The following is a 25404-nucleotide window of genomic DNA, read 5'->3' on the forward strand; positions in this document are numbered from 1 at the left end:
AAGTCATTAAGTTCATATAGTATTATAAATACACAATTTAAATAACATAAAAAACAAAATAGAAAAAGAAACAGTATAATATTTTCAATGAGTTGTATTTATAATGAATGATACTCCTTAATCTTCTTCTTAAAACGATATGTGTGTTTTCTAGTGATAAAGTAACTTGTGGAAGTGAGAGCCATTAGAATTATTAATGGTCAAATGAAATTAATTTCCCATGATCCGTATATCCAATTGTTTCAATATAGAGACAGGGTTCCTTCCAGAAGCTATTATGAAATTAAAATATGCAAGATTCTCTCATTTCTGTTTAGTTGAAAAAATGAATGAATTAAGTTGATCAAATAGAGCTGGAGTAACTCGCAACTAACAAGATGGTTTTATCCCACTCCCTTCTAATGTTAAGAAAAAATTATATTGCTATGTTAGAAGAAGGCTAGGTATACTTTGTATACTTCAAATATACCCTTAGTATCATATTGACAATCAAGCAAAGATTGTAGAAGATATCAATAGTTTTCCATTTCCTGATCTCTTTCTTTCATGGGATCAATTTACCCTTGATTTTATAATAATATAGGGAGCTTAGTATGTCTCAGAATATGGGAGAACACACTTTTGCTGACATTATTACTAGTATTCGATACTAGGTTATCCACAACATTACTATACCTTCTCTTTTCATTGCATGTTGGTATTTGTCAATACGGGTCTGACTTATGATGTATTCGGGAGCCCTCGGCCAAATGAGTATTTCACAGAAAGTTGACAAGAAGTTCCATTAGTCACTGGCCATTTTGATTCATTAGAGCAACTTGATGAATTTACTAGATCTAGTTTTTAGGAGGTATTAATGACTGTAGATAGAACCTATCCAATTTTTATAGTTAGATGGTAGACCGTTCACGGGCTAGCTGTACCTATGGTTTTTTTCTTGGGATCAATATTAGCAATGCAGTTTATACAGTGATAAACTTTTTATAAACTAAATCACAAAGATATTTATGACACAATCAAACTCGAATGAAAAAAATGTTGAGTTGAATCGTACCAGCCTCTATTGGGGGTTGTTACTTATTTTTGTACATGTTGTTCTATTCTCTAATTACTTTTCAATTAGGAGCAGTGAGAATATTTTTTCTTGCCCAATTTCATTTATTGAGATATAATCTAACATGAAAAATTAAAGTAAATATTAAAAGAGTTTATAGAAATGACCGATACCACCGAAAGGATCCCTCTTTGGTTGATAGGCCTTTTTACTGGTATTCTCGTTATTGGAATAATAGGTATTTTTTTAATGGTTCTTATACGGGATTAGGGTCTTCCTTATAACAAAGTATCAAAAAGAATTTGAGATTTCCCTAAAAGAAAAAGAATATAGAATGAATTCTAAATCATCCAGTATAGAAAACTAAACAAGAAAAATAAGACCTTACTGTTCTTTGTATTCAAAGAACGGTAAGGTCTTATTTTTCTTTTTTCATTTAAAATTGATTTAAATGTGTTTTTTTTATCAATTAATCCTACATTTCTGCAGTGCAATCTAAATTCATTTAATGATGTGAAAGAGAAATAACTATATATAATAGTTCTATAGATTTAGAAATCTATTATATTTTTAAATTGCCAAGTTATATAGTAGATTTAGAAATCTATTATATTTTATTAGGGTTATAAAAAAATTTATTCAAAGGTTTGTTTTGTGAAAGAGGCCCTATTTTCTCGATGGGCATACCTTTGTTTCAAAAAAAAAGAACCTTTTGATTTATTTAATTTGACTTAGGAGGATAGAAATCATTCTTATGGAACGATGGAGAGCAGTCAACATTACTGTAGGTCTTCTTTAGGAAGGAAGAAGAATTAGTATTATTGTGAGTAATAGAATATTACTCAGGGAGAATCGAGAACTCAGCAAAAAACAAATCCAAGTTTTCACAGACCTATAGTTTCCCCTACAAAACTATAGTTTGTAATATTTTTGCATTATCATTTTCCCCTCACAAAACTATATTCCTTGCCTTGCGATGGTCCAGAATGGGTATATTATTTGGCCTGCTAGGATCCAAAGTTATGGGAATCCATGGTGAAAACCATTATCCAGGCCGACTATCAAAATCATCAACTTGCATGGAGTAAGCACTTGATCACGCACGTCGACGGTCAATGTTGCGGTCCTCACGATCATGAGAAAAATCATGAATAAAATGAGCAAAACTACTATCATGGGCATCATCATTATCATGAACAAAAAATGTATCTAATGTATCTGAAAAACCCAGTCCTTCTATGCCAATTTTGTCGATAAGACCAAACTCTACTTCTTTCTCTGGTGTCATATAAATATCTCATTCTAATAGATAACAAATTAGTTCAAAATCTTGTTTTGTTCTTTTTAAATAAGTTCCCGCAACATACGAATGCAAAAGGCCCAGATACTCTAATTTGAAGCTTCATTCTATTGAAGTGGCATGATGATCATAAGGAGACATATGGGGTTGGTGGATCATAATTGAAGCATTTTGCGTCATTACCCATTTAGTAAACATCCCCCCATGTAGAAGGAAAGCTCCCATTGAAGCATTTAACCCGACACCTATTGTAAATACATCCCCTATTACGTATTGCATAGTATTGTAAACTATGACTCCTTGTACCATTACTCCACCTCGACAATGAAGAAAAAACATAAAATCGTTTGTTTCATCTTCTTGATTTAAATAAATGATACTTTTCATGATTTGATGAGCCGATTGTTTTACAAGTGGTCTAGCTAGGAAAATATATCTCCCAAAAAATAATCGGTGATATTATTCGACCCATTTTGCTTCCTCCTCTTCGAGCCCTTGATAGGGAACTTTTTCATTTTCTACGTACATGCTCAAATACTCTCTTTTTTACTCTTTTGCATTTAAAGAAGCCAAAAACAAAAATATAGAGAATTTATTTTTTTGTCATTTTTCTAATAAAAATCGATTTAAATGATTTTTGTTACAAAAAAATGCGGATATCGGGCCTTCACAAAGCTTGGAGGAAATCTCACTAAAATATTTTCTATGCTATTTTTTTGATCTCACTTTACAAAATAATAAGTAAATTACCTTTACCACACTATTTATATTTGATACAATATGAAAAAAAAAGAAGAAAATGTTTTTTTGCTAGAAATAATTCTTACTATTTTTTTCCTTTTAGTTTTCCAATGTGAATTTGAAAATGATAGAATTCTTATTTTGTAAATGAATTACAGATGTATATAAATACATTTACATTTTTTGTAGTACGTTTACAATAAAAGATATAATCTGTTATAATCGAGAAATTTTTTTTTCTATTATATATTGTTTTTCCTAGTATATATTTACGTTTAGAATCATATTAAAATATAATGTATTAGAAATAAATAAATAATTTCTAATATTAATTTATACTATAAAAAGGTAAAAACCTCTACATAATTGAAAAACGTTTTGTGTTATTTTGATCCCCAAAAAAACAATTCTTAAGGGATCAAGACTTGTTTTTGGGAATCTTAAAATAGAATGAATTATTCTGATCTGTCAATCACTATACATGTATATTTCAATTGTCTCGCTTAGAACATTTTTTAAAAGAGCTCGTGGAACCATGCTATCAAACATTCCAAAATCAAATAAAGAATCAGATATTTGATCTTCATCATCTACTATCTGGTTTAATGCCTGTTCAATAGCTCTTTTACCTACAAATGCAATGTATGCATTAGGCTCAACAATCATGACATTAGCCAACATAACAAAACTAGCAGTGACTCCACCAGTTGTCGGAGATGTAAGAACTGAAATATATAGTAAAATTTTCTCCTTTTGATATTTATGCAACACAACAACTATTTATTCATTTGCATTAAGCTAAAACTTCCTTCTTGCATGTGTGCTCTACTATTGAGCCCACCAGAAGCACATACAAGAATTAATGGAAGAAAATTCTCAATAGCAAACTGTATTAAACGAGTTATTTTTTCACCCACTACTGAGCCCATACTGCCTCCCATGAACTGAAAATCCATAACTCTGAGTGCAACAGGAATACCATTTATTTCACCTATGCCTGTTTGAATAGCATTGGGTAAACCTGTTTCTTTTTAATATGAAGTGTTATAATCTTGATAAGATTGTTCTTCTATTTCTATAAATTATTCCTTTCCTAGATTAAATGTATGCTTAATTAGTTCTATGTTAACGTTGACATATTCTTTTTCTTCTTTAGATAAAGAGTCATAAGTTAAAGGATATTCTTCTTCAATATCCTCCTCATCAATATCTTCAATATCTTTAGTATTTTTAGTATCTCTTCCTTTTTGCTTAGGAAATTTATTTTTGTAATATAGTGTTAATGTAGAAAACTATTTCATTATCTCTAGTAAACAGAAATAAATGCCCTTAGTATTTCAGTATACGACAAAAAAATATTGCCATAATCTTTTTCATTGTTCTTGTGATGGAACAAGAGATTTATTTCATGAAATAACTTGACACTATTTTTACTATAGCGTAGATCATCCTACATTATATGATCTATCATATTATAAAATTCATAGCGATTTTGTTTTTTAACATATTCTATTAGAATATTAGAACCAAACCAAGGAAATTATTCTTCTTCCAGTAAACCACAATAATGATTTCTAAACCAGTATTTTAAAATGTTTCAAGATCAGATATCTTTCCATCAAACAAACTACCATATTTGTTCGCAACCATAAAAAGTAATCTGTCTCTAGGTCAGTTCCTGGATAAAAAGGAAATATTTTTTTATTTTCCTTGTTTTTCTTTTGTCTTCTAGAAAATAAAGTTCTTTTTTCACTAAGCGTTTTGTAACTACTTCCAAGAACTTATCTTGTGATAGTAATTGTTCTTTTATGTTGGCTAATTGTGTATTTAATTTAAATAGTAATTCTAAAATGAGGAATTTTTGAAGTTTAAGTGCCATTCTCTAAAATTCTATAGAAATGATTTCAAACTCTTCATTCCTCCTATCTTCCAAATTTTGATCAAGCAAGCTATAAATTTGCTCATTTTCAAATGCTTTATTTAAAAGAACAAACCTATATAATTCATTTTTTATTTTTTGATGTATTTCAAAAAGTACAAATTGAATTGTTTACAACCCTGTATCAATAATATCTTGTAGTATCTTAATAGTTTCTTTTGAATCTAAATTCAAATATTTTATGAATTTTGATCCTAGTGCAACCTTAAGGATATTAACAAGAGTATTGTTGTATGGTAGTAATATTCTCAACGCTTTATTGTAATATTTATTTTTAAAAAAATCTTTGTAAAAATATTTGCCTTAAATTACTTTGTACAATAAAATTGATACCTTTCGAACTATTTTGATGTCAAACGTCATATGTTTTTTCTATAAAACATCTACACTAGATAAATTCATGTTCATAGAACGCCAAGTGCCATTATCAATTAATAGTTCAATTTTCTCTGAACTAGTCATTTGCAGAGTTTCTCCACATTTTCCACAAACACTTTTTTGTTATACTAAAGATTTCTTATATATAAGGGTCTCACAATTCTCGGACAAAAACTACAAATGCTTAAAACATTCTGAATTGTATCCATTTTCTATGCGAGTTGTTTTGATATATTTAGAATCCTTTTTTTTCATTTTCCTCACACATTTTCCTATATTTTTTCTACATATTGTTAGTGTCCAAATTTTAACAGATAAAATACAAATTTTGCTTCCTCTTTATTACATTTATTTTTATTTTTATTTTTAAATAAAAATTTATCCATCTGACTAACTCGACTTAATCGAGAATTAATTCGATCTTATTGTCGTAATGAATTTATTTGTTCAAATAGTGTACTATTATATATAATGTATTTCATATAAATTTGATTCCTTGAATCAAATTCTGCTTCTGATCAAAAAAGAGAAAAGGAAGTCTCCGTCAGGTTCTTTCTAATATCTGTAATGAATTCAGGAAAAGTCATGAAAAATAATGAACAATCGACTTAATAAAATATCTATTTTTACAAAATATGCTATTGTAGTTTTTTTTACTAAAGCTTCAGACAAAGCCGATTAAAAGTGAGCTTTTATATAGATTAGAAGAGATTTGACTGGGGTTTAATTTGTTAAAGATAACAAATTTTGAACCTCCTTTGAGTGCGTGGCTAGAAGAGATTGAAGGTCTGTGCTCCCTAGGCCTAGATCTAGTGATCCACCGACCCCATCAAATAATCCAGAAAATATATTTCTATATTAGTAGGTAAGAGGTAAATTTATTTCCTCTAGCCAAATTATCTATTGCCATCCATTCGGTATAAGGCTCAATCTTAAAAGAAAAGATTGGGCTGAGTTTGATTTGATTAAGGGACCAAATAAACAAAAGTCACTCGATTACAAGAGATCAATCATATCAAATTCAAATTTGATTTATTTCCATACTTCACAAGTGGCTGCTAGTTCAAGGCTCCATTTAGTAGCTTCGCAGATCACTTCATTACCTTCACGCGCAAGATCACATCCTTTATTATGAGCTTGTATACAAGCTTCTAAAGTGACTTGATTGTTGGCATATGGACACTCCAATGAGACATTGTGTGTGATTGAAGGTTTTGTCATTGATGGCAACCTTGCAATCGTATGGCACTGACAAAGACATTATACCGGCAAAGCATTACATAGGAAACCTTGCAATCCTATGGCATCGGCAAAGACATTATACTGGCAAAGCATTACACAGGCAACCTTGCAATCCTATGGCACTGGCAAAGACATTATACCGGCAAAGCATTACACAGGCAACCTTGTAATCCTATGGCACCTGCAAAGACATTATACCGGCATCAACAAAATCAATGTACACTGGCACTGGCACAGAAGATGTACACCGACACAGAAGGAAACATGTATACCGGAACAGAAGCCGACAGGATTTTTGATATGTAATATTTTGTTTATCATTGAAAGCTGACTTGGCAAATTGTAAAATGACTCTTGTATATAAAAGAGATCATTGTAGGCATTTGTAGGATAGAGAGAGAGAGAGAAAGAAAAAAAATTAAAAATAAGGCAAATGTGTGAACTGTAGGTCAAGGGTATATGTAAAGAACAGAGCAAGAACCGGTACTAAATCTGGCATTGAAGATGCTATTGTAAAGCAGTACAGAATATTGGATTTGTGTAAATCCTCTTTGTAAGTCGTTGTGACTTCTTGTTGAGCAGTGAGCTCTAGGCAGTTGGCCTTCCTACATGTGCAGGCCCCTATTGTAAGTAATATTCTCTTATTGGCTAGTAAGTGAATATTGTGGGTCACAAATCCCACCGTGGTTTTTTCCACACTGGGTTTCCTTGCTAAACATCTTGTGTTATGGTGTTCTTTTCATGTGGATGTTTTTGATTTTGTTATTTGCATTAATTCTTGCATACCGGTATACTGTTACTTTATATTCTACATATTCAGTTTTTAGAAAATCTCATAACCGGTCAGATACTAGTTCACCCCCCTCTTAGTATCTGTGGGAACCCTAACAATTGGTATCAGAGCCTGATCCTCTACTTTCAGAAGCCTAATAGCTTGAGGAAGATCTTGACACTAGTAATGATGGAAAATCTGATGAAGCAACTTGAAGGAGCTCTTACTGACTATGATTCAGAGAAGTTGAAAAATATCAAATTAGAAGATGATTTAAAAGCAACTCAGGACATTATTCAGGCACTTCAAGAAAATCTTACTGTTACAAGAAACAAGAGAAGAGAACTTTGTGAAAAGTTGCAAAAAGAAAATGATGAAAAGGAATCATTAAATGATATGATGAGCAAATTGAAACAAGAGATCATGACAACAAAAATTGAAATGCAAGATATGACTATGAGATTCTACAAAGAGATTGAGGACAGAAAGAGGAATGAAGAAGAATTGACCAGAAGACTAAGTGATGCAGCAAATGAGAACACAAGACTTAGCTATGAAAATGATATGTTGAAGACAGATCTGATGCATACTCAAAATGACTCGAATGAACTAATGAGACAAAAAGAGATCTTGGAAATGGAATTGGAAACTGCAAAGCAACACAAAGAGAAAATCAAGAAAAGCTCAGAAGAACTTGGTACCTTATTGAAGAATCAAAAACCCAAAGGTGACACTTCTGGAGTTGGATTTGAAGTTGGAGAAAGCTCTGGTTCTGCAAATACCTAGGATCAAACCGAACTGGTAAGACCCTCTAATACTTACAAATTCAATGGAAAATGCTTTAACTGTAATAAATATGGTCATAGGGCAAATGAATGTAGATCTAGAAATTATCAAAACATCAATCCTCTCATCGGTCAATGCACCAAATGCAACAAAATTGGTTATAACTCTAAAAATTGCAGAATGAATGTAAGATGTTATGTTTGTGGAAGATTTGGTCATTTATCAAATAAATGCAGAACGCAAACCGGCATAGGTTATGGGAAAGCTATTCAGAAAAATAATGTAACTTGTTATGCATGTAACAAAATTGGTCATATTGCAAAATTTTGTAGAAGCAAAGGTACACCGGTAGATAACAAAAGTACTAGCTTGAAAGGCAAAGAAAAGGTTGAAGAGGTTAAACAAGAATTTTCAAAGCAATGGATTAGAAAAGGTAATCTAAATATTGGGGTTAGTCCTCCACCGGTAGAACCAACAAATGCTTCACCGACAGGACAATATGATGCTCCACCGACAGGATAGAGCAATGCTCCACCCGCAAGATGTTCTTCATCAAATTAAAGAAAATTATCTTGAGGGTTTGGCAATTTAATGACACATGTGCTATTATTCCCTCGGTTAGAGAAAAGAAGTTGAAAATCCTTCATTACCGGCAAATAAAGTTGAGTCAATACATCACCGACAGACAATTAATGTGGTAGGTGGCAGAAAAGACTTTATAAATCAAGTTTTTGGCTCCATTTCATTTCACCATGAATTCAAACTTTCAGAGAGTGCGAAGATTTCCGAGCTAAGGCATTCTGAGCAAAGAGGCAAAGCATTTCAGCAATCAATCCATCCAAAGGCAAAAAAAAAAAAAAGGTATTTATCATCATGGCATCCTCCTCTGCACCTGAATTTATAGCAAATCCTACAGTAGTCAAGGTTATAAAATGACCTAGGCCCGTATTTGAGCTAGTTCCCGAGGTAGCTAAGAAAGATGACAACATAGGTGCTTTTTCCCAAATTCCAAATGGTGTTGTTTATGCAGAAAACCCTAGAATGTACATTCATTGCAACATAGAGGAATTAGGTGATGAAGAAATCAAAGACATGTACAAATTTGTTATATGTGACAATGCCAGAAATGTGAAACCTGAACACCAAATTGTTGAAACCCTAGGATTCACTGAAATCCTCTGCATTCCTGAATTTCCCAAGGAAGTGATTAGGATAGTTCTTAGCAGGGTACATGGCTCATTCTTTTCGCTTGACTCAGTACATAAAATTACAAAGGTAGCTATGAAAGCAGTAATAGGGTTACCTTCCACCGGTACCAGACCCGACAAAACCAAGAAGGTCTGTAATGACCTAGTAATGAAACTAACTGGTGCAACATCAGACAAAAGATCATTGAGGGTTAATTATGTAACCGATACAAATTTAAGATTCATTAGCATGATTCTAGGTTACAAGGCAACTCATGCAAATAGGCTTAATTTTGTTTCCAGTTTATGAATAAAAAGTGCCTATGACATGGTCAAGAACAATGTAAAAATTAACATTTGTGAATGGTTGAAAGATGAGTTAATTGATAGCTTAGCAAAAATCAAGAAGGATAAGAAAGGAACCTTTAGATTTGGAAATTTGCTCGTATGCTTAATGCTACATATAACCAAACAAGCTCCTGGTATAGGCAGCAAGGATTTTGGATTTGACATACCGGTAGGAAAACAATTGTCTAACTTATTCAACAACATGGGTGAAAACAAAGAAAAGAATATCCATGAGCATTTTCAAGCACTGAAGGTCAAAATGAATAAGAGGATCAGACTATCATAGGAAATCGTCAACAAATATAAGGATGACATTTGTTTTGTAATAAAAAAGGATGAGATCTAGATGGAAGCAGTCATCCCAAGAACAATCTAGGTTATAGAAATGGGGTATGAAATAGATGACCACATAGTGGAAACTTATGCCAAAGCACTTTTGGAAGGCCCCCCTGAACCAAAGGAAGAAGTATTTGGTAGTGTTGAGCACATTGAAAGTTAAATTCAATCCAAGAAGAGAGTAAAGAAAGTTGAGGCATCTGTGAGGAAAGGATGCAGGCAAGCAAAAGCCTTAAAAGATGATGTAATAAAGAAAACCGGCATAACAGAAGATGAGTTGGTAGCCCAACAACCTGAAACTCATCTATCATCGGTAGATACCTCCTCAAAAGGAGATATGCCAACAACTTTCAAAAGAGTTGTGAGGAAAAGAGACCCCTCACCGGTATCCACTCCTTCACCTAGAAGGACAAGATAGAAGCAAGAAGCTGTAAGGTCTCCAGTCAAGCAAGCGACACCTAAGAAAAAGCTGACCCCCAAAAGGAAGAAGAAGACATACACTGACTTGGCCCGTTTTGACATATTACTGGATGAAATCATAGTGGAAGGAAAATTGAAAAACATAGGGAAAATCTACGACACCCTATCAGAAGATGAGAAAGCACAAATTGAGGAAAGTGTTATACTACACATGGACAAGTATAAAAAGTTTTTGATGCAAGTCCTAAATGAAATTCCTGATGAATTATATAAGCGACTTGAGGCTAGAAGGCAAGGAATAATTGAGTTGGATAAGAAAATAAAAATAAAAAAATTACTTGCAGTATACCCGGCCAACTCACCTAAGGAAATTGATGATTTGATAGCTCAGGCCAATCGGACAGTCTTTTCCACTACACACTGGCAAATATCATTAATGGCAGGTAGAGTTACTAAAGTCTCAACTGAAACTGAAGATGGTTGGGATAGATTCTTGGTTGAAAAAGAAAAAAAAGAAGAATATATGAATCCCAAGCCCATTCTGGTATATCAAAAGGACAAAGGGAAAGACAAAGTTGGTGCACCGCCAAGTATCAAGATTAGAGACAACTTACCCCCACCTCCTTTAAATACTCCACCAGTAAAAACAACTGCAGAAGATCAACCGACAGCTAAGAGCATGGACACAGAGGATAACAATCCTAATCCTAAAGTCCTATATACTGTGAATGTTGATACTCAAGAAATCAACATAGTGGTAGATAAGGATACCACAGAGAAATCTGATAATAAGGAGCAACCGGCAATAGGAAACCAAGAGCAATCGGCAGCAGATTTAGAAAAAAACAAGGAATCTGGAACACAAACAGAGCAACCAATAGAGCTAAAGGCTCTAGAACAGATGCCACCAGTAAGAAATGATGCAAGAAAAACTGTGGAGACATAAACAGACCTACCAGAGGTCAATACCAGCATGGTCCCTTCCACTGGCACTCAGTTTACTGGGTCATCATCAAATGTAACAGAGGTATTGCTTGATTCCATCAAGAAAATAACCGATTATAGCTCACAAGCATATAAAGCAATAGATGATTCAATTCCAGTTTTGAAATTAATAGCTACAAATTGTAATATAGCCAACAAAGATTCTTTAGGCCAGTTGGATACACTTTGTAAATATATTTCTGGAAATTTTGAGCAATCAAAGGTAGAAACTATAAAGGAAAGTGTAGAAAAAGAAAAACAAAAATTCTTTGAGGAAGGAATAAAGAAGTGTATCAGGGAATTTGACACACTTCTACCGGAACTATGCAATATATTGAAAGAGCACAAAACTCTGTATAAAGACACCTGTAAGATAGGCTTTTTGACCATGGGTGTAGATAAATAGATGAGCAAGGTATAGGAAGAGATCAATAAACTTGGTAATAATTTTGTTAACTCACCCGATGTACATTATTAGTTTTTGAGGAAAAGATAAAAAATTTTGAGGAAGAATTGCTTAAATTAGAAAGAGAAAAAGAGAAAATAATAAACAAGGCAAAATTTTTGAGATCTAAACTAAGTCCAAGATTGGACTATTTAGCATCTCTGCGTAAGGAAATCTCAGAGGCACTAAAACAGGGTAGCAAAACACCAGCAGAGCACTTGCAGCATCTCACTGGTACAGTACACAGAACTGAGATAGCAGTAAAGGAGAGCAAGAAGTTTATGGATGGTATAAACTTAATTTTGGGAGATATTCTTCAGCTAATAACTACCCAACTACAAGGTTGAGGTTATGTATTGGTACAACTACAAATCTACTAACCTTTGTCATTGATGCCAAAGGGGGAGTAGTAGATGAGAAAATTCGAAACATAGGGATCACATGCTCAGGGGGAGCCCTCATATTTTTGGTATACACATTTTTGGATATCTTTTTGAAATTTCTCATGAGTGTTGCCATCAATGCCAAAGGGGGAGATTGTTGGCATATGGACACTCCAATGAGACATTGTGTGTGATTGAAGGTTTTGTCATTGATGGCAACCTTGCAATCCTATGGCACCGGCAAAGACATTATACCAGCAAAGCATTACACAGGCAACCTTGCAATGCTATGGCACCAACAAAGACATTATACCAGCAGAGAATTACACAGGCAACCTTGCAATCCTATGGCACCAGCAAAGACATTATATCGGCAAAGCATTACACAAGCAACCTTGCAATCCTATGGCACCTGCAAAGACATTATACTGGCATTAACAAAATCAATGTACACAGGTACTGGCACAGAAGATGTACACCGACATAGAAGGAAACATGTATACCGGCACAGAAGCTGACAGGATTTTTGATATGTAATATTTTGTTTATCATTGTAAGCCGACTTGGCAAATTGTAAAATGACTCTTGTATATAAAAGAGATCATTGTAGGCATTTGTAGGATAGAGAGAGAGAGAATTGAAAAAAAAAAAAATATAAGGCAGACCTAATGTGCGAACTATAGGTCAAGGGTATATGTAAAGAACATAGCAAGAACCGGTACTAAATCTGACATTGAAGATGCTATTGTAAAGCAGTATAGAATATTGGATTTGTGTAAATCCTCTTTGTAAGTCAGTGTGACTTCTTGTTGAGCAGTGAGCTCTAGGTAGTTGGCCTTCCTGCATGTGCAGGCCCCTATTGTAAGTAATATTCTCTTATGGGCCAGTAAGTGAATATTGTGGGTCACAAATCCCACCGAGGTTTTTCCCACACCGGGTTTCCTCACTAAACATCTTGTGTTATGGTGTTCTTTTCATGTGGATGCTTTTGATTTTGTTAGTAGCATTAATTCTTGCATACCAGTATACTGTTACTTTATATTCTGCATATTCATTTTTTAGAAAATCTCATAGCCAGTCAGATACTGATCCACCCCCCCCTCTTAGTATCTATGGGAACCCTAACATCGATTAGCCACTGCACTAGGTGCATTTCCCCAAGGGTGCCCCAAAGTCCATCCACAAAACTATAATACAGAATCATCCCCAAAGATCTCGATCAGAGAAGGCATATGCCAAACATGAATACCTCCTGCAGCTACAAGAAGAACACTTGGCATAGACCCAATCTTGAGTGAAATAAATACCACGACTTTAGTCTCTTTCAATAAAATCATTACACAACCCAAAGTCACTTCTCGTTCTCCTTCATGTTTACCTACTACAGTACCACTGTGAATATGATGTCAACCAGACATACGTAGTTCTTTAGCTAGTATATGAAAGTGCATACCATGATTTCTTTGTCTATCAATAACTGCATGCATTGCATGGTAAATGTGAAGAAGTAGGCTGTTATCTCAGCAATAATGAGCCAACAAAGTATTCGTTGTAAAACCTCCAGTGAGATAGTAATGAATGACTATAGGAACTCCCAATTCTCTAGTGAATACTGCTCTTTTCATTATTTCTTCACATGTACCTGCAGTATCATTCGGGTAATGTCCCTTAATCTCACACGTCTCAGCCTGAGCTTTATAAATTGCTTCTGCACAAAAATAGAAATGATATCTCCAGTGCATAAATGGTTAGGACTTTACATTTACATCATCCTTGGTAAAATCAAGTCCACCACGAAGACATTCATAAACCACTCTAGCATAATTCTTGGCAGGTAGAACCAATTTTGGTTTTATAGTATATCCCAACAAAGGACGACCATATTTGTTTAATTTATCTCTTTCTACTTAAATAACATGTGGTGGGCCTTGGAATTTTTTTGAATAAACAAGAGGAATTCATAAATCTGCTAGACATAGAGCCCGTAAGGCTTTGAATTCAAATGCATTACCTACAATAGAAGTGAATAGGTTAGTAACAAAACCTTCTTCAAAAAGATCTAAAGGGTGAGCTACATAGGCAATAAATTGATTTTCCTCTCTAGGAATGGGTTCAATATCATAGCATCGCCCCTTGTAATGATCAAGAGTGGTAAGTCCATCGATCCAAATAGTTGTCCACATATAAGTGGAGGATTCGACGGCTACTACTGCTCCCACTTCTTTGGGGGGTACTCCAAGTTGAGGAGGCATCACATGGTATTCAAGCATTTAGTAAACAAAATTAAAGGATATTGATAAACATTTTTCTATAGGAAATATATTGTATAGATGATAGATAATTTGTAAATAAACTTTGTCAAAAAAGAAGGGAGCTATAAGTTAGACAGTGTGAATTGTATCACGATAATGAAAAAGAAACTAATATGGTTATAATCCATGTGCGTAAAAAAGATTTAAAAAACAAACAAACAAGTAATATGGGTTTAAAATTTGTGGCGAAAGTACCATATCAAGGGCCCAAAGAGGAGGAAGAAAACTAGGTCGAATTAAATTATATCATCGATTATTTTTTGGGAGATATATTTTCTTAGCTGGACCACTCAAAAAACAACCGGCTGATCAAATCATGAAAAGTATGCTGTATTTAAATCAAGAAGAAACATGTCAAATACTTTAGTTCAACACCCATGTCGAGTAGGCCTTATTCTTGTTAGAACTATTCATCCCTAAATCATAGGGAGGACTTATTTCATAGCTTGAGAAATATAAGCTTTACAATAGACATATTGTTACTAATTTAAAAATAGTCAATATCAATGGAAAAAATATTTATTTCTTTAATAGACTTTTTTAACTCTAGAAATATTCTATTCCTCTTTCCAATTTGTTTATTTATTTAAATAGAGAGTATTTTATGTTTCGTTATCACAGACCTCAGCATCTTTTTTGTATAGTTTCGATACCAGATCAAAGTAATAATTATAATATTAAAATAAGGGGGATTTAAAAAATGGTAACTTTTCTATTGCCTTGGATACAAAGGAGTATTCTGATTGTGCTTTTCGGGGTGTATTATGGATTTTTATCAACATTGTAAATCAGTCCATCTCAGATGTATTATCTTAGATCCATGTTGATTAAGGATAAGATATTAGATAGAAATGGTGATAAAAGCATTCCTATGCGAAAATTGATTCTTAGTGGTTCGTTTCTTGGGCAAGTTGTAATTTTTTCATCCATTTATCTGTGACCTATCTATAGCATCATTTTGAAACCTAACATGATGACTCTAATGTTTGTGCCAGTCTTTTTATTTCTTTTTATTAGGATTGTTTTCTCCAATGTTTTATTCCCTTGGTTGAATCATCTGGTGATCGAGTTTTTTCTTGGAGTCGGTCTACAATTGCTAAATCCTGCCCTTTTTGGTAAATCCATCTATCTGGGGCTCATTAACATCATATTATTTAGCTATAGTGGGATCCTTTTATTTTTGATGAGCACCACAGCCGGATGGCTCATAGGCAAATTTAATTCGTCAAAATCATGAACCTCTTTTGTTTACGCATCAAAGGCGATTCCCCTTTAAAACTGGGTAAAAGGGGACAAATTTTTGCTTTCACTTTTCAAGTAATTTTATTTGGTTACTTTATGATGGCATTCTATGGGAAAAATCCATCACTTTTCATGACAAAATATGTAGATAATCGAGCCTTTCTTTAGGGCCCTTTAGAAGAATTTTAGGAATCTTTGGAAGAACTTGATCAAAAAAAAATGCTTACAAAGATGATTATAAACCAAAAACTTCAAAGAAGAAAAAAAAAATTAAAGCTTTTGTTGATAAAACTATTTCTCTTTCTTCCATTTCTCACAAAATGGTAAAGGTACTATCCTTAAAAGAACTAAACAAATAAACTAACACAGATTTTGATTTATCTTCCATATTAATAAAATCGTGGCCACTACTATTTTTTGATTATAACCGATTCAACGTACCCTTCTGGTACGTGGGTATAGGAAATTTCATTCTTGGTGGCCTTGTGAAGAGCCAAGTTGCTGAATATTTATTTGATGCTTGTCTCAGTAATGGGAATCAAAGAATATCTTTCACAGCTCCACCCAGTATGTCTATCTTTGCCAAAATGGTCAACCTCGGTGATCAAATTCTTGATCGAAATCAGGATCACCTTTTTGAATGGATATCAACAAAAGGAGAGAAAAAAAGATTCCTAGCACTTGAAATTGAAGATCAAGTGAGAGCTCTAAGCAATGGATCCCCTCTTGTAGATGTGATAGGAAAAAAAAAGAGATTTTATAGAACTAAAGATGGAAATTATCTTCTAGAAATACACGATCCTTTACCGAGCGGGCCATTCCACAGGTTGATGAATCGATTTAAATCACCATGGATGCTACCTTCAGATGATTCTACTGAGCAATTACAAAAAAATGCCCATGATTATACCAACCAACTTGATTGAATTTCCATAATTCGACCAGAAAATAAGGAGAAAATCGTTCAACCACGAAACGAAAAAATAAAAATTATTTCCAAATGCTGCCTCAATCAAATTTGTATCTTCTTATTAGAAGAACATGAAACAAGGAAATTTTTGGATGATGCTTCATTGGAAAATTTATTGTCAAGATTTGAAGTTGTTTATCTGAAAGATTCAATCAAATATGTATTTAAAACATTGGCTCCAACACCTCTAACCAAATGGATAGAAAAGGAAATCGCTTCTTGCAATAAAAAAATATTCATTCAATATTTATTGCAGATTTTTCTTGAAACCACCGGTACGAAATTAGAATTGCTTCTTAGCGTTCTTCCTACGGAGTATGATTTACTTTATGAGCAATTTTTTTTAATGACCTGAGATGAGCTACCAAATTCATTAGTATGTATAGATACTAAAAATATCCCTCGGGAGATTACGGATAAGGATCTTCCTTCTAAAAAGAGCAACACTAAAAAGAAAAACAAAACACTAAAAAGAAAAACAAAAAGAAATTTGACCAAGAATTTTTTGATTTCTATGCCTTTTATCTCAAATTCATGGATTTGAAGAAGAAATCGATTGTTAATAATTATGAACCTCGAATCTAAGACTTTAATGGGTGCATTGTGCCTAAATAGCCCTCAACCATAATATCAGGCATTTATGATACTATGTGTGTCAAAGATTGTCTGGAAACTCATCCAAAAAGGGCTTGACATTTAATTGTTATTAAACCCTTTGAGAAAATAAAAGAACTAGAGCCTGAAGATGAAAAAAAAAGGAGCGAACAAGGAATTTTGAAAGGATTATTTTGATCATTCAAAAATGAGAAACAACAATTAGAAGAAAAAGAGCAAATACTAGAACAAGGAATAGTGAACAAAGCAGAGGATGAAGAAGAGGAGGACCTTGTAACTAAAGACATACATGTCTTTAGTTATCCATATGAAGGAGATTTTCATAGATTTTTAGTCAAAAGAGTTGTCCATTATCAAAGACGAAAAGTATCAGTGGTCAAAAATTGGATACCTCGACCATAGTTGAGTCTTTTTTAGAGACTAAAGAAATGATGCAAAAGCCATGTCGCAAGCCAAATCCTAAAAGAGAAATCAAAAACGATATTTTGATTTCAAGACTCATAAGATATTTTGACAAATATCAGGATCGAAAGAAAAAGAGAGGAAAATCATCACCATCAAATACAATAGGGCTTCGATTGGGAATTGCTTCACTATCTCAAAGTGGGTGTTTTATTCACACATACATATCTTCAAAAAATATTATATTTCTCTTCATTAATAATAGCCAAAAACTTTTCTCATGTTTTATTATTTCAGGCCCCCAAATGGGAGGGAGATTGGTCCAATTTCATGAGGGAATTTTATTATTAAATGTAATTACGATGGATATGAATTGATGAACATCGATGTGCCCACGGATTGGATGAAAGACTACCTAAACAAAGGTATTCAAATCAAGATTGTATATCATTTTTGTTTGAGACCTTGGTATGAATCTACCCCCCAATCTATTGACGTTGACAACAAAACAACTAGTGTTTTATCCATGTATGAAACAAACAATGAACTACCTTTTGGTAATCCAACAAAAGTTCCTTCTTTATGGAGACCTATTGGCGAATGGACTTTGAATTGTACATCTGATCGGGAAAAAGCTATTATCTAATGGATCCATCCTATTATCGAATGGATGAAACCTATCCACCAATTGATACAAATCCTTTGCTCAGAAAGCGTAAAGATAAAGATCAACATTCAGCTAGATACTGGGACATAAAATATTCAAATGAATGACGAGCCTCCTGTAATGATTAGGACCACCCCTACATCGAATATTCAATTTTCTTTGGAAATCATGGAAGATCCATTAGAACCATTTTCAATACAGATCAAAGCAGATTTGGATCTCACAGATCCTGACAATTGGACAATTACAATGAATGAGAGAATCAAGCAGATGAATGAAGAATATTTGTTGAATTGAGATATTCATAATAAATTGTGAGATGACTTCGAAAATTGAATGAATCAACCTTCTCCTGACATAAAATCTAGATTGAAAAAAGGGTTAATTTGATCAAACAAAATGTCAAGGAAATTTTGGATTCACAAGGACTATTGAATTGTAATGATCCTTGAGAGTTGACTACTAAGGACAGGAAGAAGTGGTTGAAATTGTGTGCTAGCTACAAAATAATGCTGCAAAAAAAAAATTTAGTAGCTGATTCGGGTGGAATGACTTTGCATCCTTTTTGGGAGAAAAACAATTTCCATTTTTTTGAGGCGGTTAAAAAACTGCATCAAGCATCACAGATATGAGCTTTTCGCTTATAGTTATCTGGATCATTTGAAAGAAGATAATCATGAACCTGCAATTCCATACATACCATAACCAAATTATCAAGCTATTACCAATATTCAACAGATGAAGAATAATGGGTACTCCAAGAAGAAGACGAAAAAGAATTTTGATTTTTCAAAAAAGAAGAAATTTTATTCTTTGAAAAAGAAAAATTCTGATTACTCAACAACTAAGAACAATTCGTATTACACATTCTATTTTTGGTTGTTTCTAGATATAAGAAAAAAAGAGAAAAGTGCCTCAAACCTTGATGACCTTTTTCCTCTAGATATAATCAAAAAATACATCAAATACATGTGGGAATTTAGGGAAATTCAAATAGCACAAGATTTTGATGTCGATGCTTATCTAATGGAAAGTTTCAGGAAGAGAGAGAATGAAAAAAGGAATAAACTCGTAAAACTTCAAAAAATAAAAGAGGAAAGAAGACAATGAAAACAAGAAAGACAAAAGATGAAAGAGCAGAGATTGCCAAAATTAGAATTGGCGACTACTCCAGAAGAACTGAAGAACCTAAAAAGGGAGTTCAAGCTAGAAGATGAGCAGAAATGCTTAGAGAGAATGCAAGAACTAAAGAAAAGGTTCCAAGAGCACAAAAAAGCCATAAAATCTAGTCATCTTGAAAGATAGGTTGCTCGACAAGCTGAAAAACGTTAGACAAGAGAAAGAAAAATATAGGTCTTAAACGTAGTTGTTAGGAGGGAAAGGAATAGAATCAAAGAGATCAAAATCTTCAATGGTGAGTGCAATCTTGATTTCATAGAAATTGAAGAGGAATCTATTAGTTTACTCCAAGCATTATTAGACAATAAAGACAATGGGATCCTGAATTAGAATGAGGACATCCTCTTAGTTATACCAAAGTGCCTAAGTGAAGATGATAACAAGATGTTGATTATGGAGTTGAAAATGGATGAAATTAAAGTAGTACTCCTTCAATTACACATAGAAAAAATGCTTGGACCCAATAGGATGCCTACAAAATTTTACCATACCCATTGGGAATTCATTGAATAGGATGTGTGGGAAATTGTAGAGGATTTCAGGAAAAGTGGGAAGTTTGTTTTTTATATTAATAACACCATGATTGCCTCATTTCGAGGGAAAAAAATTACATTGATAGGAGATTATCACACAATTTCCCTCTAGAATACCATCTATAAGATGATTTCTAAGGAAATGGCTAACTAATTGAAGAATGTGATGAGGAAAATGATCACCAAAGAACATAACACCTTCACTCTAGGTAGGGAGATTACATATATAATCCTATTGGCTATTGAGACAATTAATACAATATCTATAGAAAAAATTAGAGGTATGTTTATTAAATTAGATATCAATAAAGTCTATGATAGGGTGTAATGGCAAATTCTATTGAAAGTTCCAAAATAGTTTGCCTTTTGTTTAAAATACGTTGAGTTCATTGAGATACACATCTCTACTCCTTGTTTCTTTGTCTTGGTGAATGTATCTATGTTTGATTTCTTTGCCCCTTTGAATGGATTTAGATAAGGGAACCCATTCGTTGGTGTGATGGTAAACAATTAGGGTTTGCATGACAAGAAAGATGAAAACCTCTAGTTTTTACTTAGTGACCATTACATTAAAAGATGGACAATGTAAATCTAATATATCTAGCCAAAAACTAGCAAGGATAAGGGATAAAAAAGCTTTTGGATTTATTAGATTAGATTGGACTACCCTCTTTTTAAGTTGAATTGTAAAAATATTGAAATTAGGGTAAATGCATTGGAATTGATGTAAAAATGCACGAATAGTAAGATAAAGTCATTAGATTGAGCCACAAACTTGGATCTAAGGATTTTAAGAGTAATCAGAATTGTTCCAAGAAGGAGCTCCTAATTTGTCAGGACTAGTATGGTGTTTTTTGACTTGATGATGATTGTAATGATTGACTTCATCATATTTTGTCATTGATGAAACACATACACACACATATGTTCACATTGTCTACTGGTGTGACTTCAAAGTTATTTATATTACAACCGGTATACTAAAGGTTATGATTGTTTGACTAGATACACAACACCTAGGAAATTGTGATATGATTTCTTGAGGCTAGAATGAAATCTAACTGCCTATATATTGATATCACAATGAATTATTTTGTATGAGCGAAGGACATATGTTATGTGACGATTTGATGCGAAGGAAGAAGTGTTAAGTTGCAGAGTATGTTGGTAATGAAATGTTGAGTGTGCAGAAGAGGATCTATACAAGAAAGTTGTGCTACTACTAGATCACACCACCTTTTATTTTTAAAAATCTGCAACAGTCAAATCCCCTAACTGGGTAAGCTCTAACAAGCTTCATTGTACAAATCCTCTAACCGGGTGATCCATTAGGTTGGATTCAAAAATCCTCTACTAAGGTTACTCCTTATAGGGTACTACCTTTTATAGGGTATAGATTTTAACTAAGCTTTGGGATCTCTAACAGGATTTGCTCCTAGCAGAACAACCTTTTGTAGACCTTAACCATCCAGTTATCTATTACTCCAGATAGTTAACTTGTGAGTCCCATCTCACTATGGTTTTTACCTATTTGGGTTTTCCATGTACAAACACTTATGTTATGGTGGATGTTTTACTTATTATGGATGTTGTTATATCATTTTGGATTACATGCATATTCTTTAACAAACTTATTAAATATATCTACCAGTTAGTGTTTAAAGTAGTATTGTTTTTGGTGTCATTGATTCACCCCCCCTTGTAGTGCTTTACAATTCCAGCAATTGGTATCAGAGCCTAACTTCTTTAAATCCTAATCACTTGGAAGGAAACACTAAAGCTACCATGGCAGATATGAGCTACTTTGAGATGGCTAGAGATCTTGAAGCTAGTAGAAATGAGCTTGAAACCCTAAGGGTCAAATTAAAAGCTTATCAAGTCAAAAGGAGAGAGCTAACTAAACAACTATTAGACAAATTTGATAATATTTCTTTGGATGAGGCCAATATTGATGCTTTAGCTAAGGAAGTTGAAAAACTAAACAGTGAAAAACTAAATCTGAGGATAGAGCTAGAAGGTCTTACTATCCACATGAGTTAGGAACTGGAAGCTAAGAGAACTGCTGAAGATCTCATCAAGGAAAGAGATCATGAGATCGCCAAGATCAAGTGAGAGAATGCTACTTTGCATGAGCATTTGAATGTAGAGAAAGAAGAAAAAGAGAACTTACAGCTAGATCTTGAATTAGCATCATCTCTGAGAGAGAACCTATCAAAACATAACGAAGATCTCACCAAACAACTCACTAAAGTAAATGGGAAATTGGAAAATTTCAACAGAAGCTATACCTTGCTAGAAGAACAAATTCAATCAGAAAGGATGAATGGTGATACCTTTGGACCTGGTTTTCACACATCTGAAAAAGGAGAATCCTTGGGTACCAAGAGCAACACTCATATGAACAAATCTTCTCCTAAGGCTAAAAATCCTAGTAGTAAGAAGATCTTTAAACCTGTTTGTTTTGTTTTCCATAAACCTGGTCAAACTGCAAATGTTTATAAAAATAAACCTAATGGAAATGCTAGTTACAATACAAATTCTAGGTATGTGTCCAAGAAATTTGAAGGCCATTGCTTCACATGCAAAATGTATGGACATAGATTAGTTAAATCCAGATATGGAGCAAATAATCCAGTACCGCATATGAATCCAAGACCAAATGGCAACTAGATGAGAAATTATGTTAACCAGGGTAACATGAACTGACAAAGACCCTACGATAACCAGTTTAGTCCATTTGAGATGGAAAAGGTAACAAATGTCATTTGCACCATCTGTAACAATTTTGTTCATGTGGCTATGAATTGCAGAACAAGAACTAGGAGAGGTAATGTAGGACCTTGGAGATCATCTGGAATGGCCTGATATCATTGTCATAAACCAGGACACATAGAAATTTTTTTATAGATCCTGAAAGGGTAAACCGATTAATCCTTCTAAAGATAAAAAAGGCAAGCAGAAGGTCAATATTGAAGAAACTAGAGAAGAAATGAATCGAATATGGAAGAAAAAGAGTGATGATTTACCTGGAGAAGAAACTAATCCTTCACCCAGTGTGGAGAATTATGCACCAGTTAACTAAGCTTTTTCAATACGTCTAAGGGGAGCATAATGGTAAATCTACTTCTGGACCCCTTGAGATGAATGAGTGGTAAGAGAATTTGAATGCATGAAATTTTGATAATTTTTTGTCAATCGGTTATGAACTGGTTTTATCTGTCAATATTGTATGTATCATTAAGTGGTGTAATTAGGTTTTGTAACCCTAACGGGTGAGCATTTAATGTTGTAGGTAAAAATGATTAAAGAAAGTTTCACTTTGTTATTTTTACCCTAATGCATTCAAGAATTAATTTTTGAGTGCTTGCAGAGCTAAGAAAGGATTGTTAGCTGATTTTAGTCAAAGTTGTATCTTGATTTTGAGTAATCAAGCTTATTTGAAGGTTAGTGTAGACTGAACTAGTGTGCACTTGAGTATTCAACTGGCAAATGTGGAAATCACTATAAAATATGGTATTCTCTTTGAAAAATCTTACTTTGAATCTAGTCTATCTGAAATGGTATCATTTTCTAAACCAGTAGAAAAATTGATGATCACATCTGAACCTATGGAAGTTGTAAAGGCGGAACAAATTATGTCCTATAATGCTTTATCACAAGTTCCTAGTGGTGTCATAGTAAAAGGATATTTGTCCAGCTACATTCATTGCAAGATTAAGGTTTTAGGATCATTGTCAATATATTCTCAATTGAAATCCCTTTTTAATGAAAATGGAAAGATTCAACCAGAATATATTAGGGTTTATGAGAAAGGTTTTCATAATGCAACTTATTTTCTTGAATATTTTAAAGAGGAACATATCCAAATTATTCTGAGTTATGTTCATGGGGAAAATATGTATTTAGAAAGGACTCATACTATAACCAAGGAAGCTATTCAAGTTGTAACTAGTTTTTACTCAACCGGTGAAGTACCTAAGATGAGGCAAATTTCAAAAGAGACAGTAAACACTCTAACCAGATCAACCTCTGATGGGCATTCTTTTTCTGTCAATAACATCAAGGACCTAGTGGATAAGCTAGCAGTTATGGTTATAGGCTACCAGATATTCTATTCTAGTAGAATGAATAGTGTTCCATCTATAGCAGTGCATACTGCTTAAAAGATGATAGCTGAAAATGGTAATTATGACCTATGTGAGGCTATAAGGAGCCAGTTATTGTTGAATCTTTAGTCCATCAAGAAGGATAGCAATCAAAAGTTTAAATTTGGACAGTTGTTGATCATTCTATTCTTTTATTTTTAGAATTTCCTACTAGGAATTTGTGATCTAGAATGGTCTAAGGATCTACTGGTATCTTCCTAGATTAAGAAAAAAATAAAGGCTGTGAGGAACACCTTTTCCACTACAATAAATAAATATTTCAATAAATTTAAGAAGAAAGTGAGTATGAGAGTAATATTTCCTGAGGATGTGGTGAAACACTTCACTAAGGAAATTATTTTCACAATTACCATTGATTTTTATTTGACGGAGGCTATTGAGCCTAGAGAAGAAGAAATGGAAGACATGAGCTATGAGCTCAACTATGACTTATTGATCGATATAAATGCCAATAATTTGTTGGCATCTCTAGTGGATAAAAAGAAGGCAAGATTGGATATAGTTGAAGTTCAAACTACAAAAGCTGAAACCAGTAGTGTTCCAACCATAAGTGGTAAAGGTAAGAAGAAGAGGGCTAAGCAAGCACCTATGGTGATAAAAATTATAAGAGTGACACAAAGTGTCCAAACCAAAAAGGAATTAGAACCTAGAGTATATGCAAAGAAGGAGTCTGCATCAAAGAAAAGATGTTAGAAACTAATTCTCCAAGAAGAATCTGAAGGTACTGATACTGAGGACGAACCCAAGAAAATGAAAGCAACTGGTAAAGAAGACAAACAAGTGAAGGAAGTGCCTATTGATGTCTTAACTTACAAGCGTAAGACTAACTTTGAGAGAACAACGAAGAAATTAGGAAGAAACAAATTCGATAATGTCAAAGATCATTTTGATTCATTCAGTGAAGATGAAAAGGAACAAATTATTCAATAGGTAATCAATTATTTGTGCCATTATAATAGATTACCTCATGATTTTGAAAATGATATCTCTAGTTACTTATATA

General features: G+C 33.4%; 2 pseudogenes; both read right to left on the reverse strand.

The window, feature by feature from the left end:
- Nucleotides 1-275: 275 nt before the first annotated feature.
- On the reverse strand, nt 276-6322 carry LOC131062671 (acetyl-coenzyme A carboxylase carboxyl transferase subunit beta, chloroplastic-like; annotated as a pseudogene).
- Nucleotides 6323-6408: 86 nt separating this feature from the next.
- Nucleotides 6409-25404, reverse strand: part of LOC131062672 (ribulose bisphosphate carboxylase large chain-like) — a 151358-nt pseudogene continuing 132362 nt past the window's right edge.

Source organism: Cryptomeria japonica, chromosome 3 (genome assembly GCF_030272615.1).
Source record: "Cryptomeria japonica chromosome 3, Sugi_1.0, whole genome shotgun sequence".
In the NCBI taxonomy this organism is placed as follows: Eukaryota; Viridiplantae; Streptophyta; class Pinopsida; order Cupressales; family Cupressaceae; genus Cryptomeria; species Cryptomeria japonica.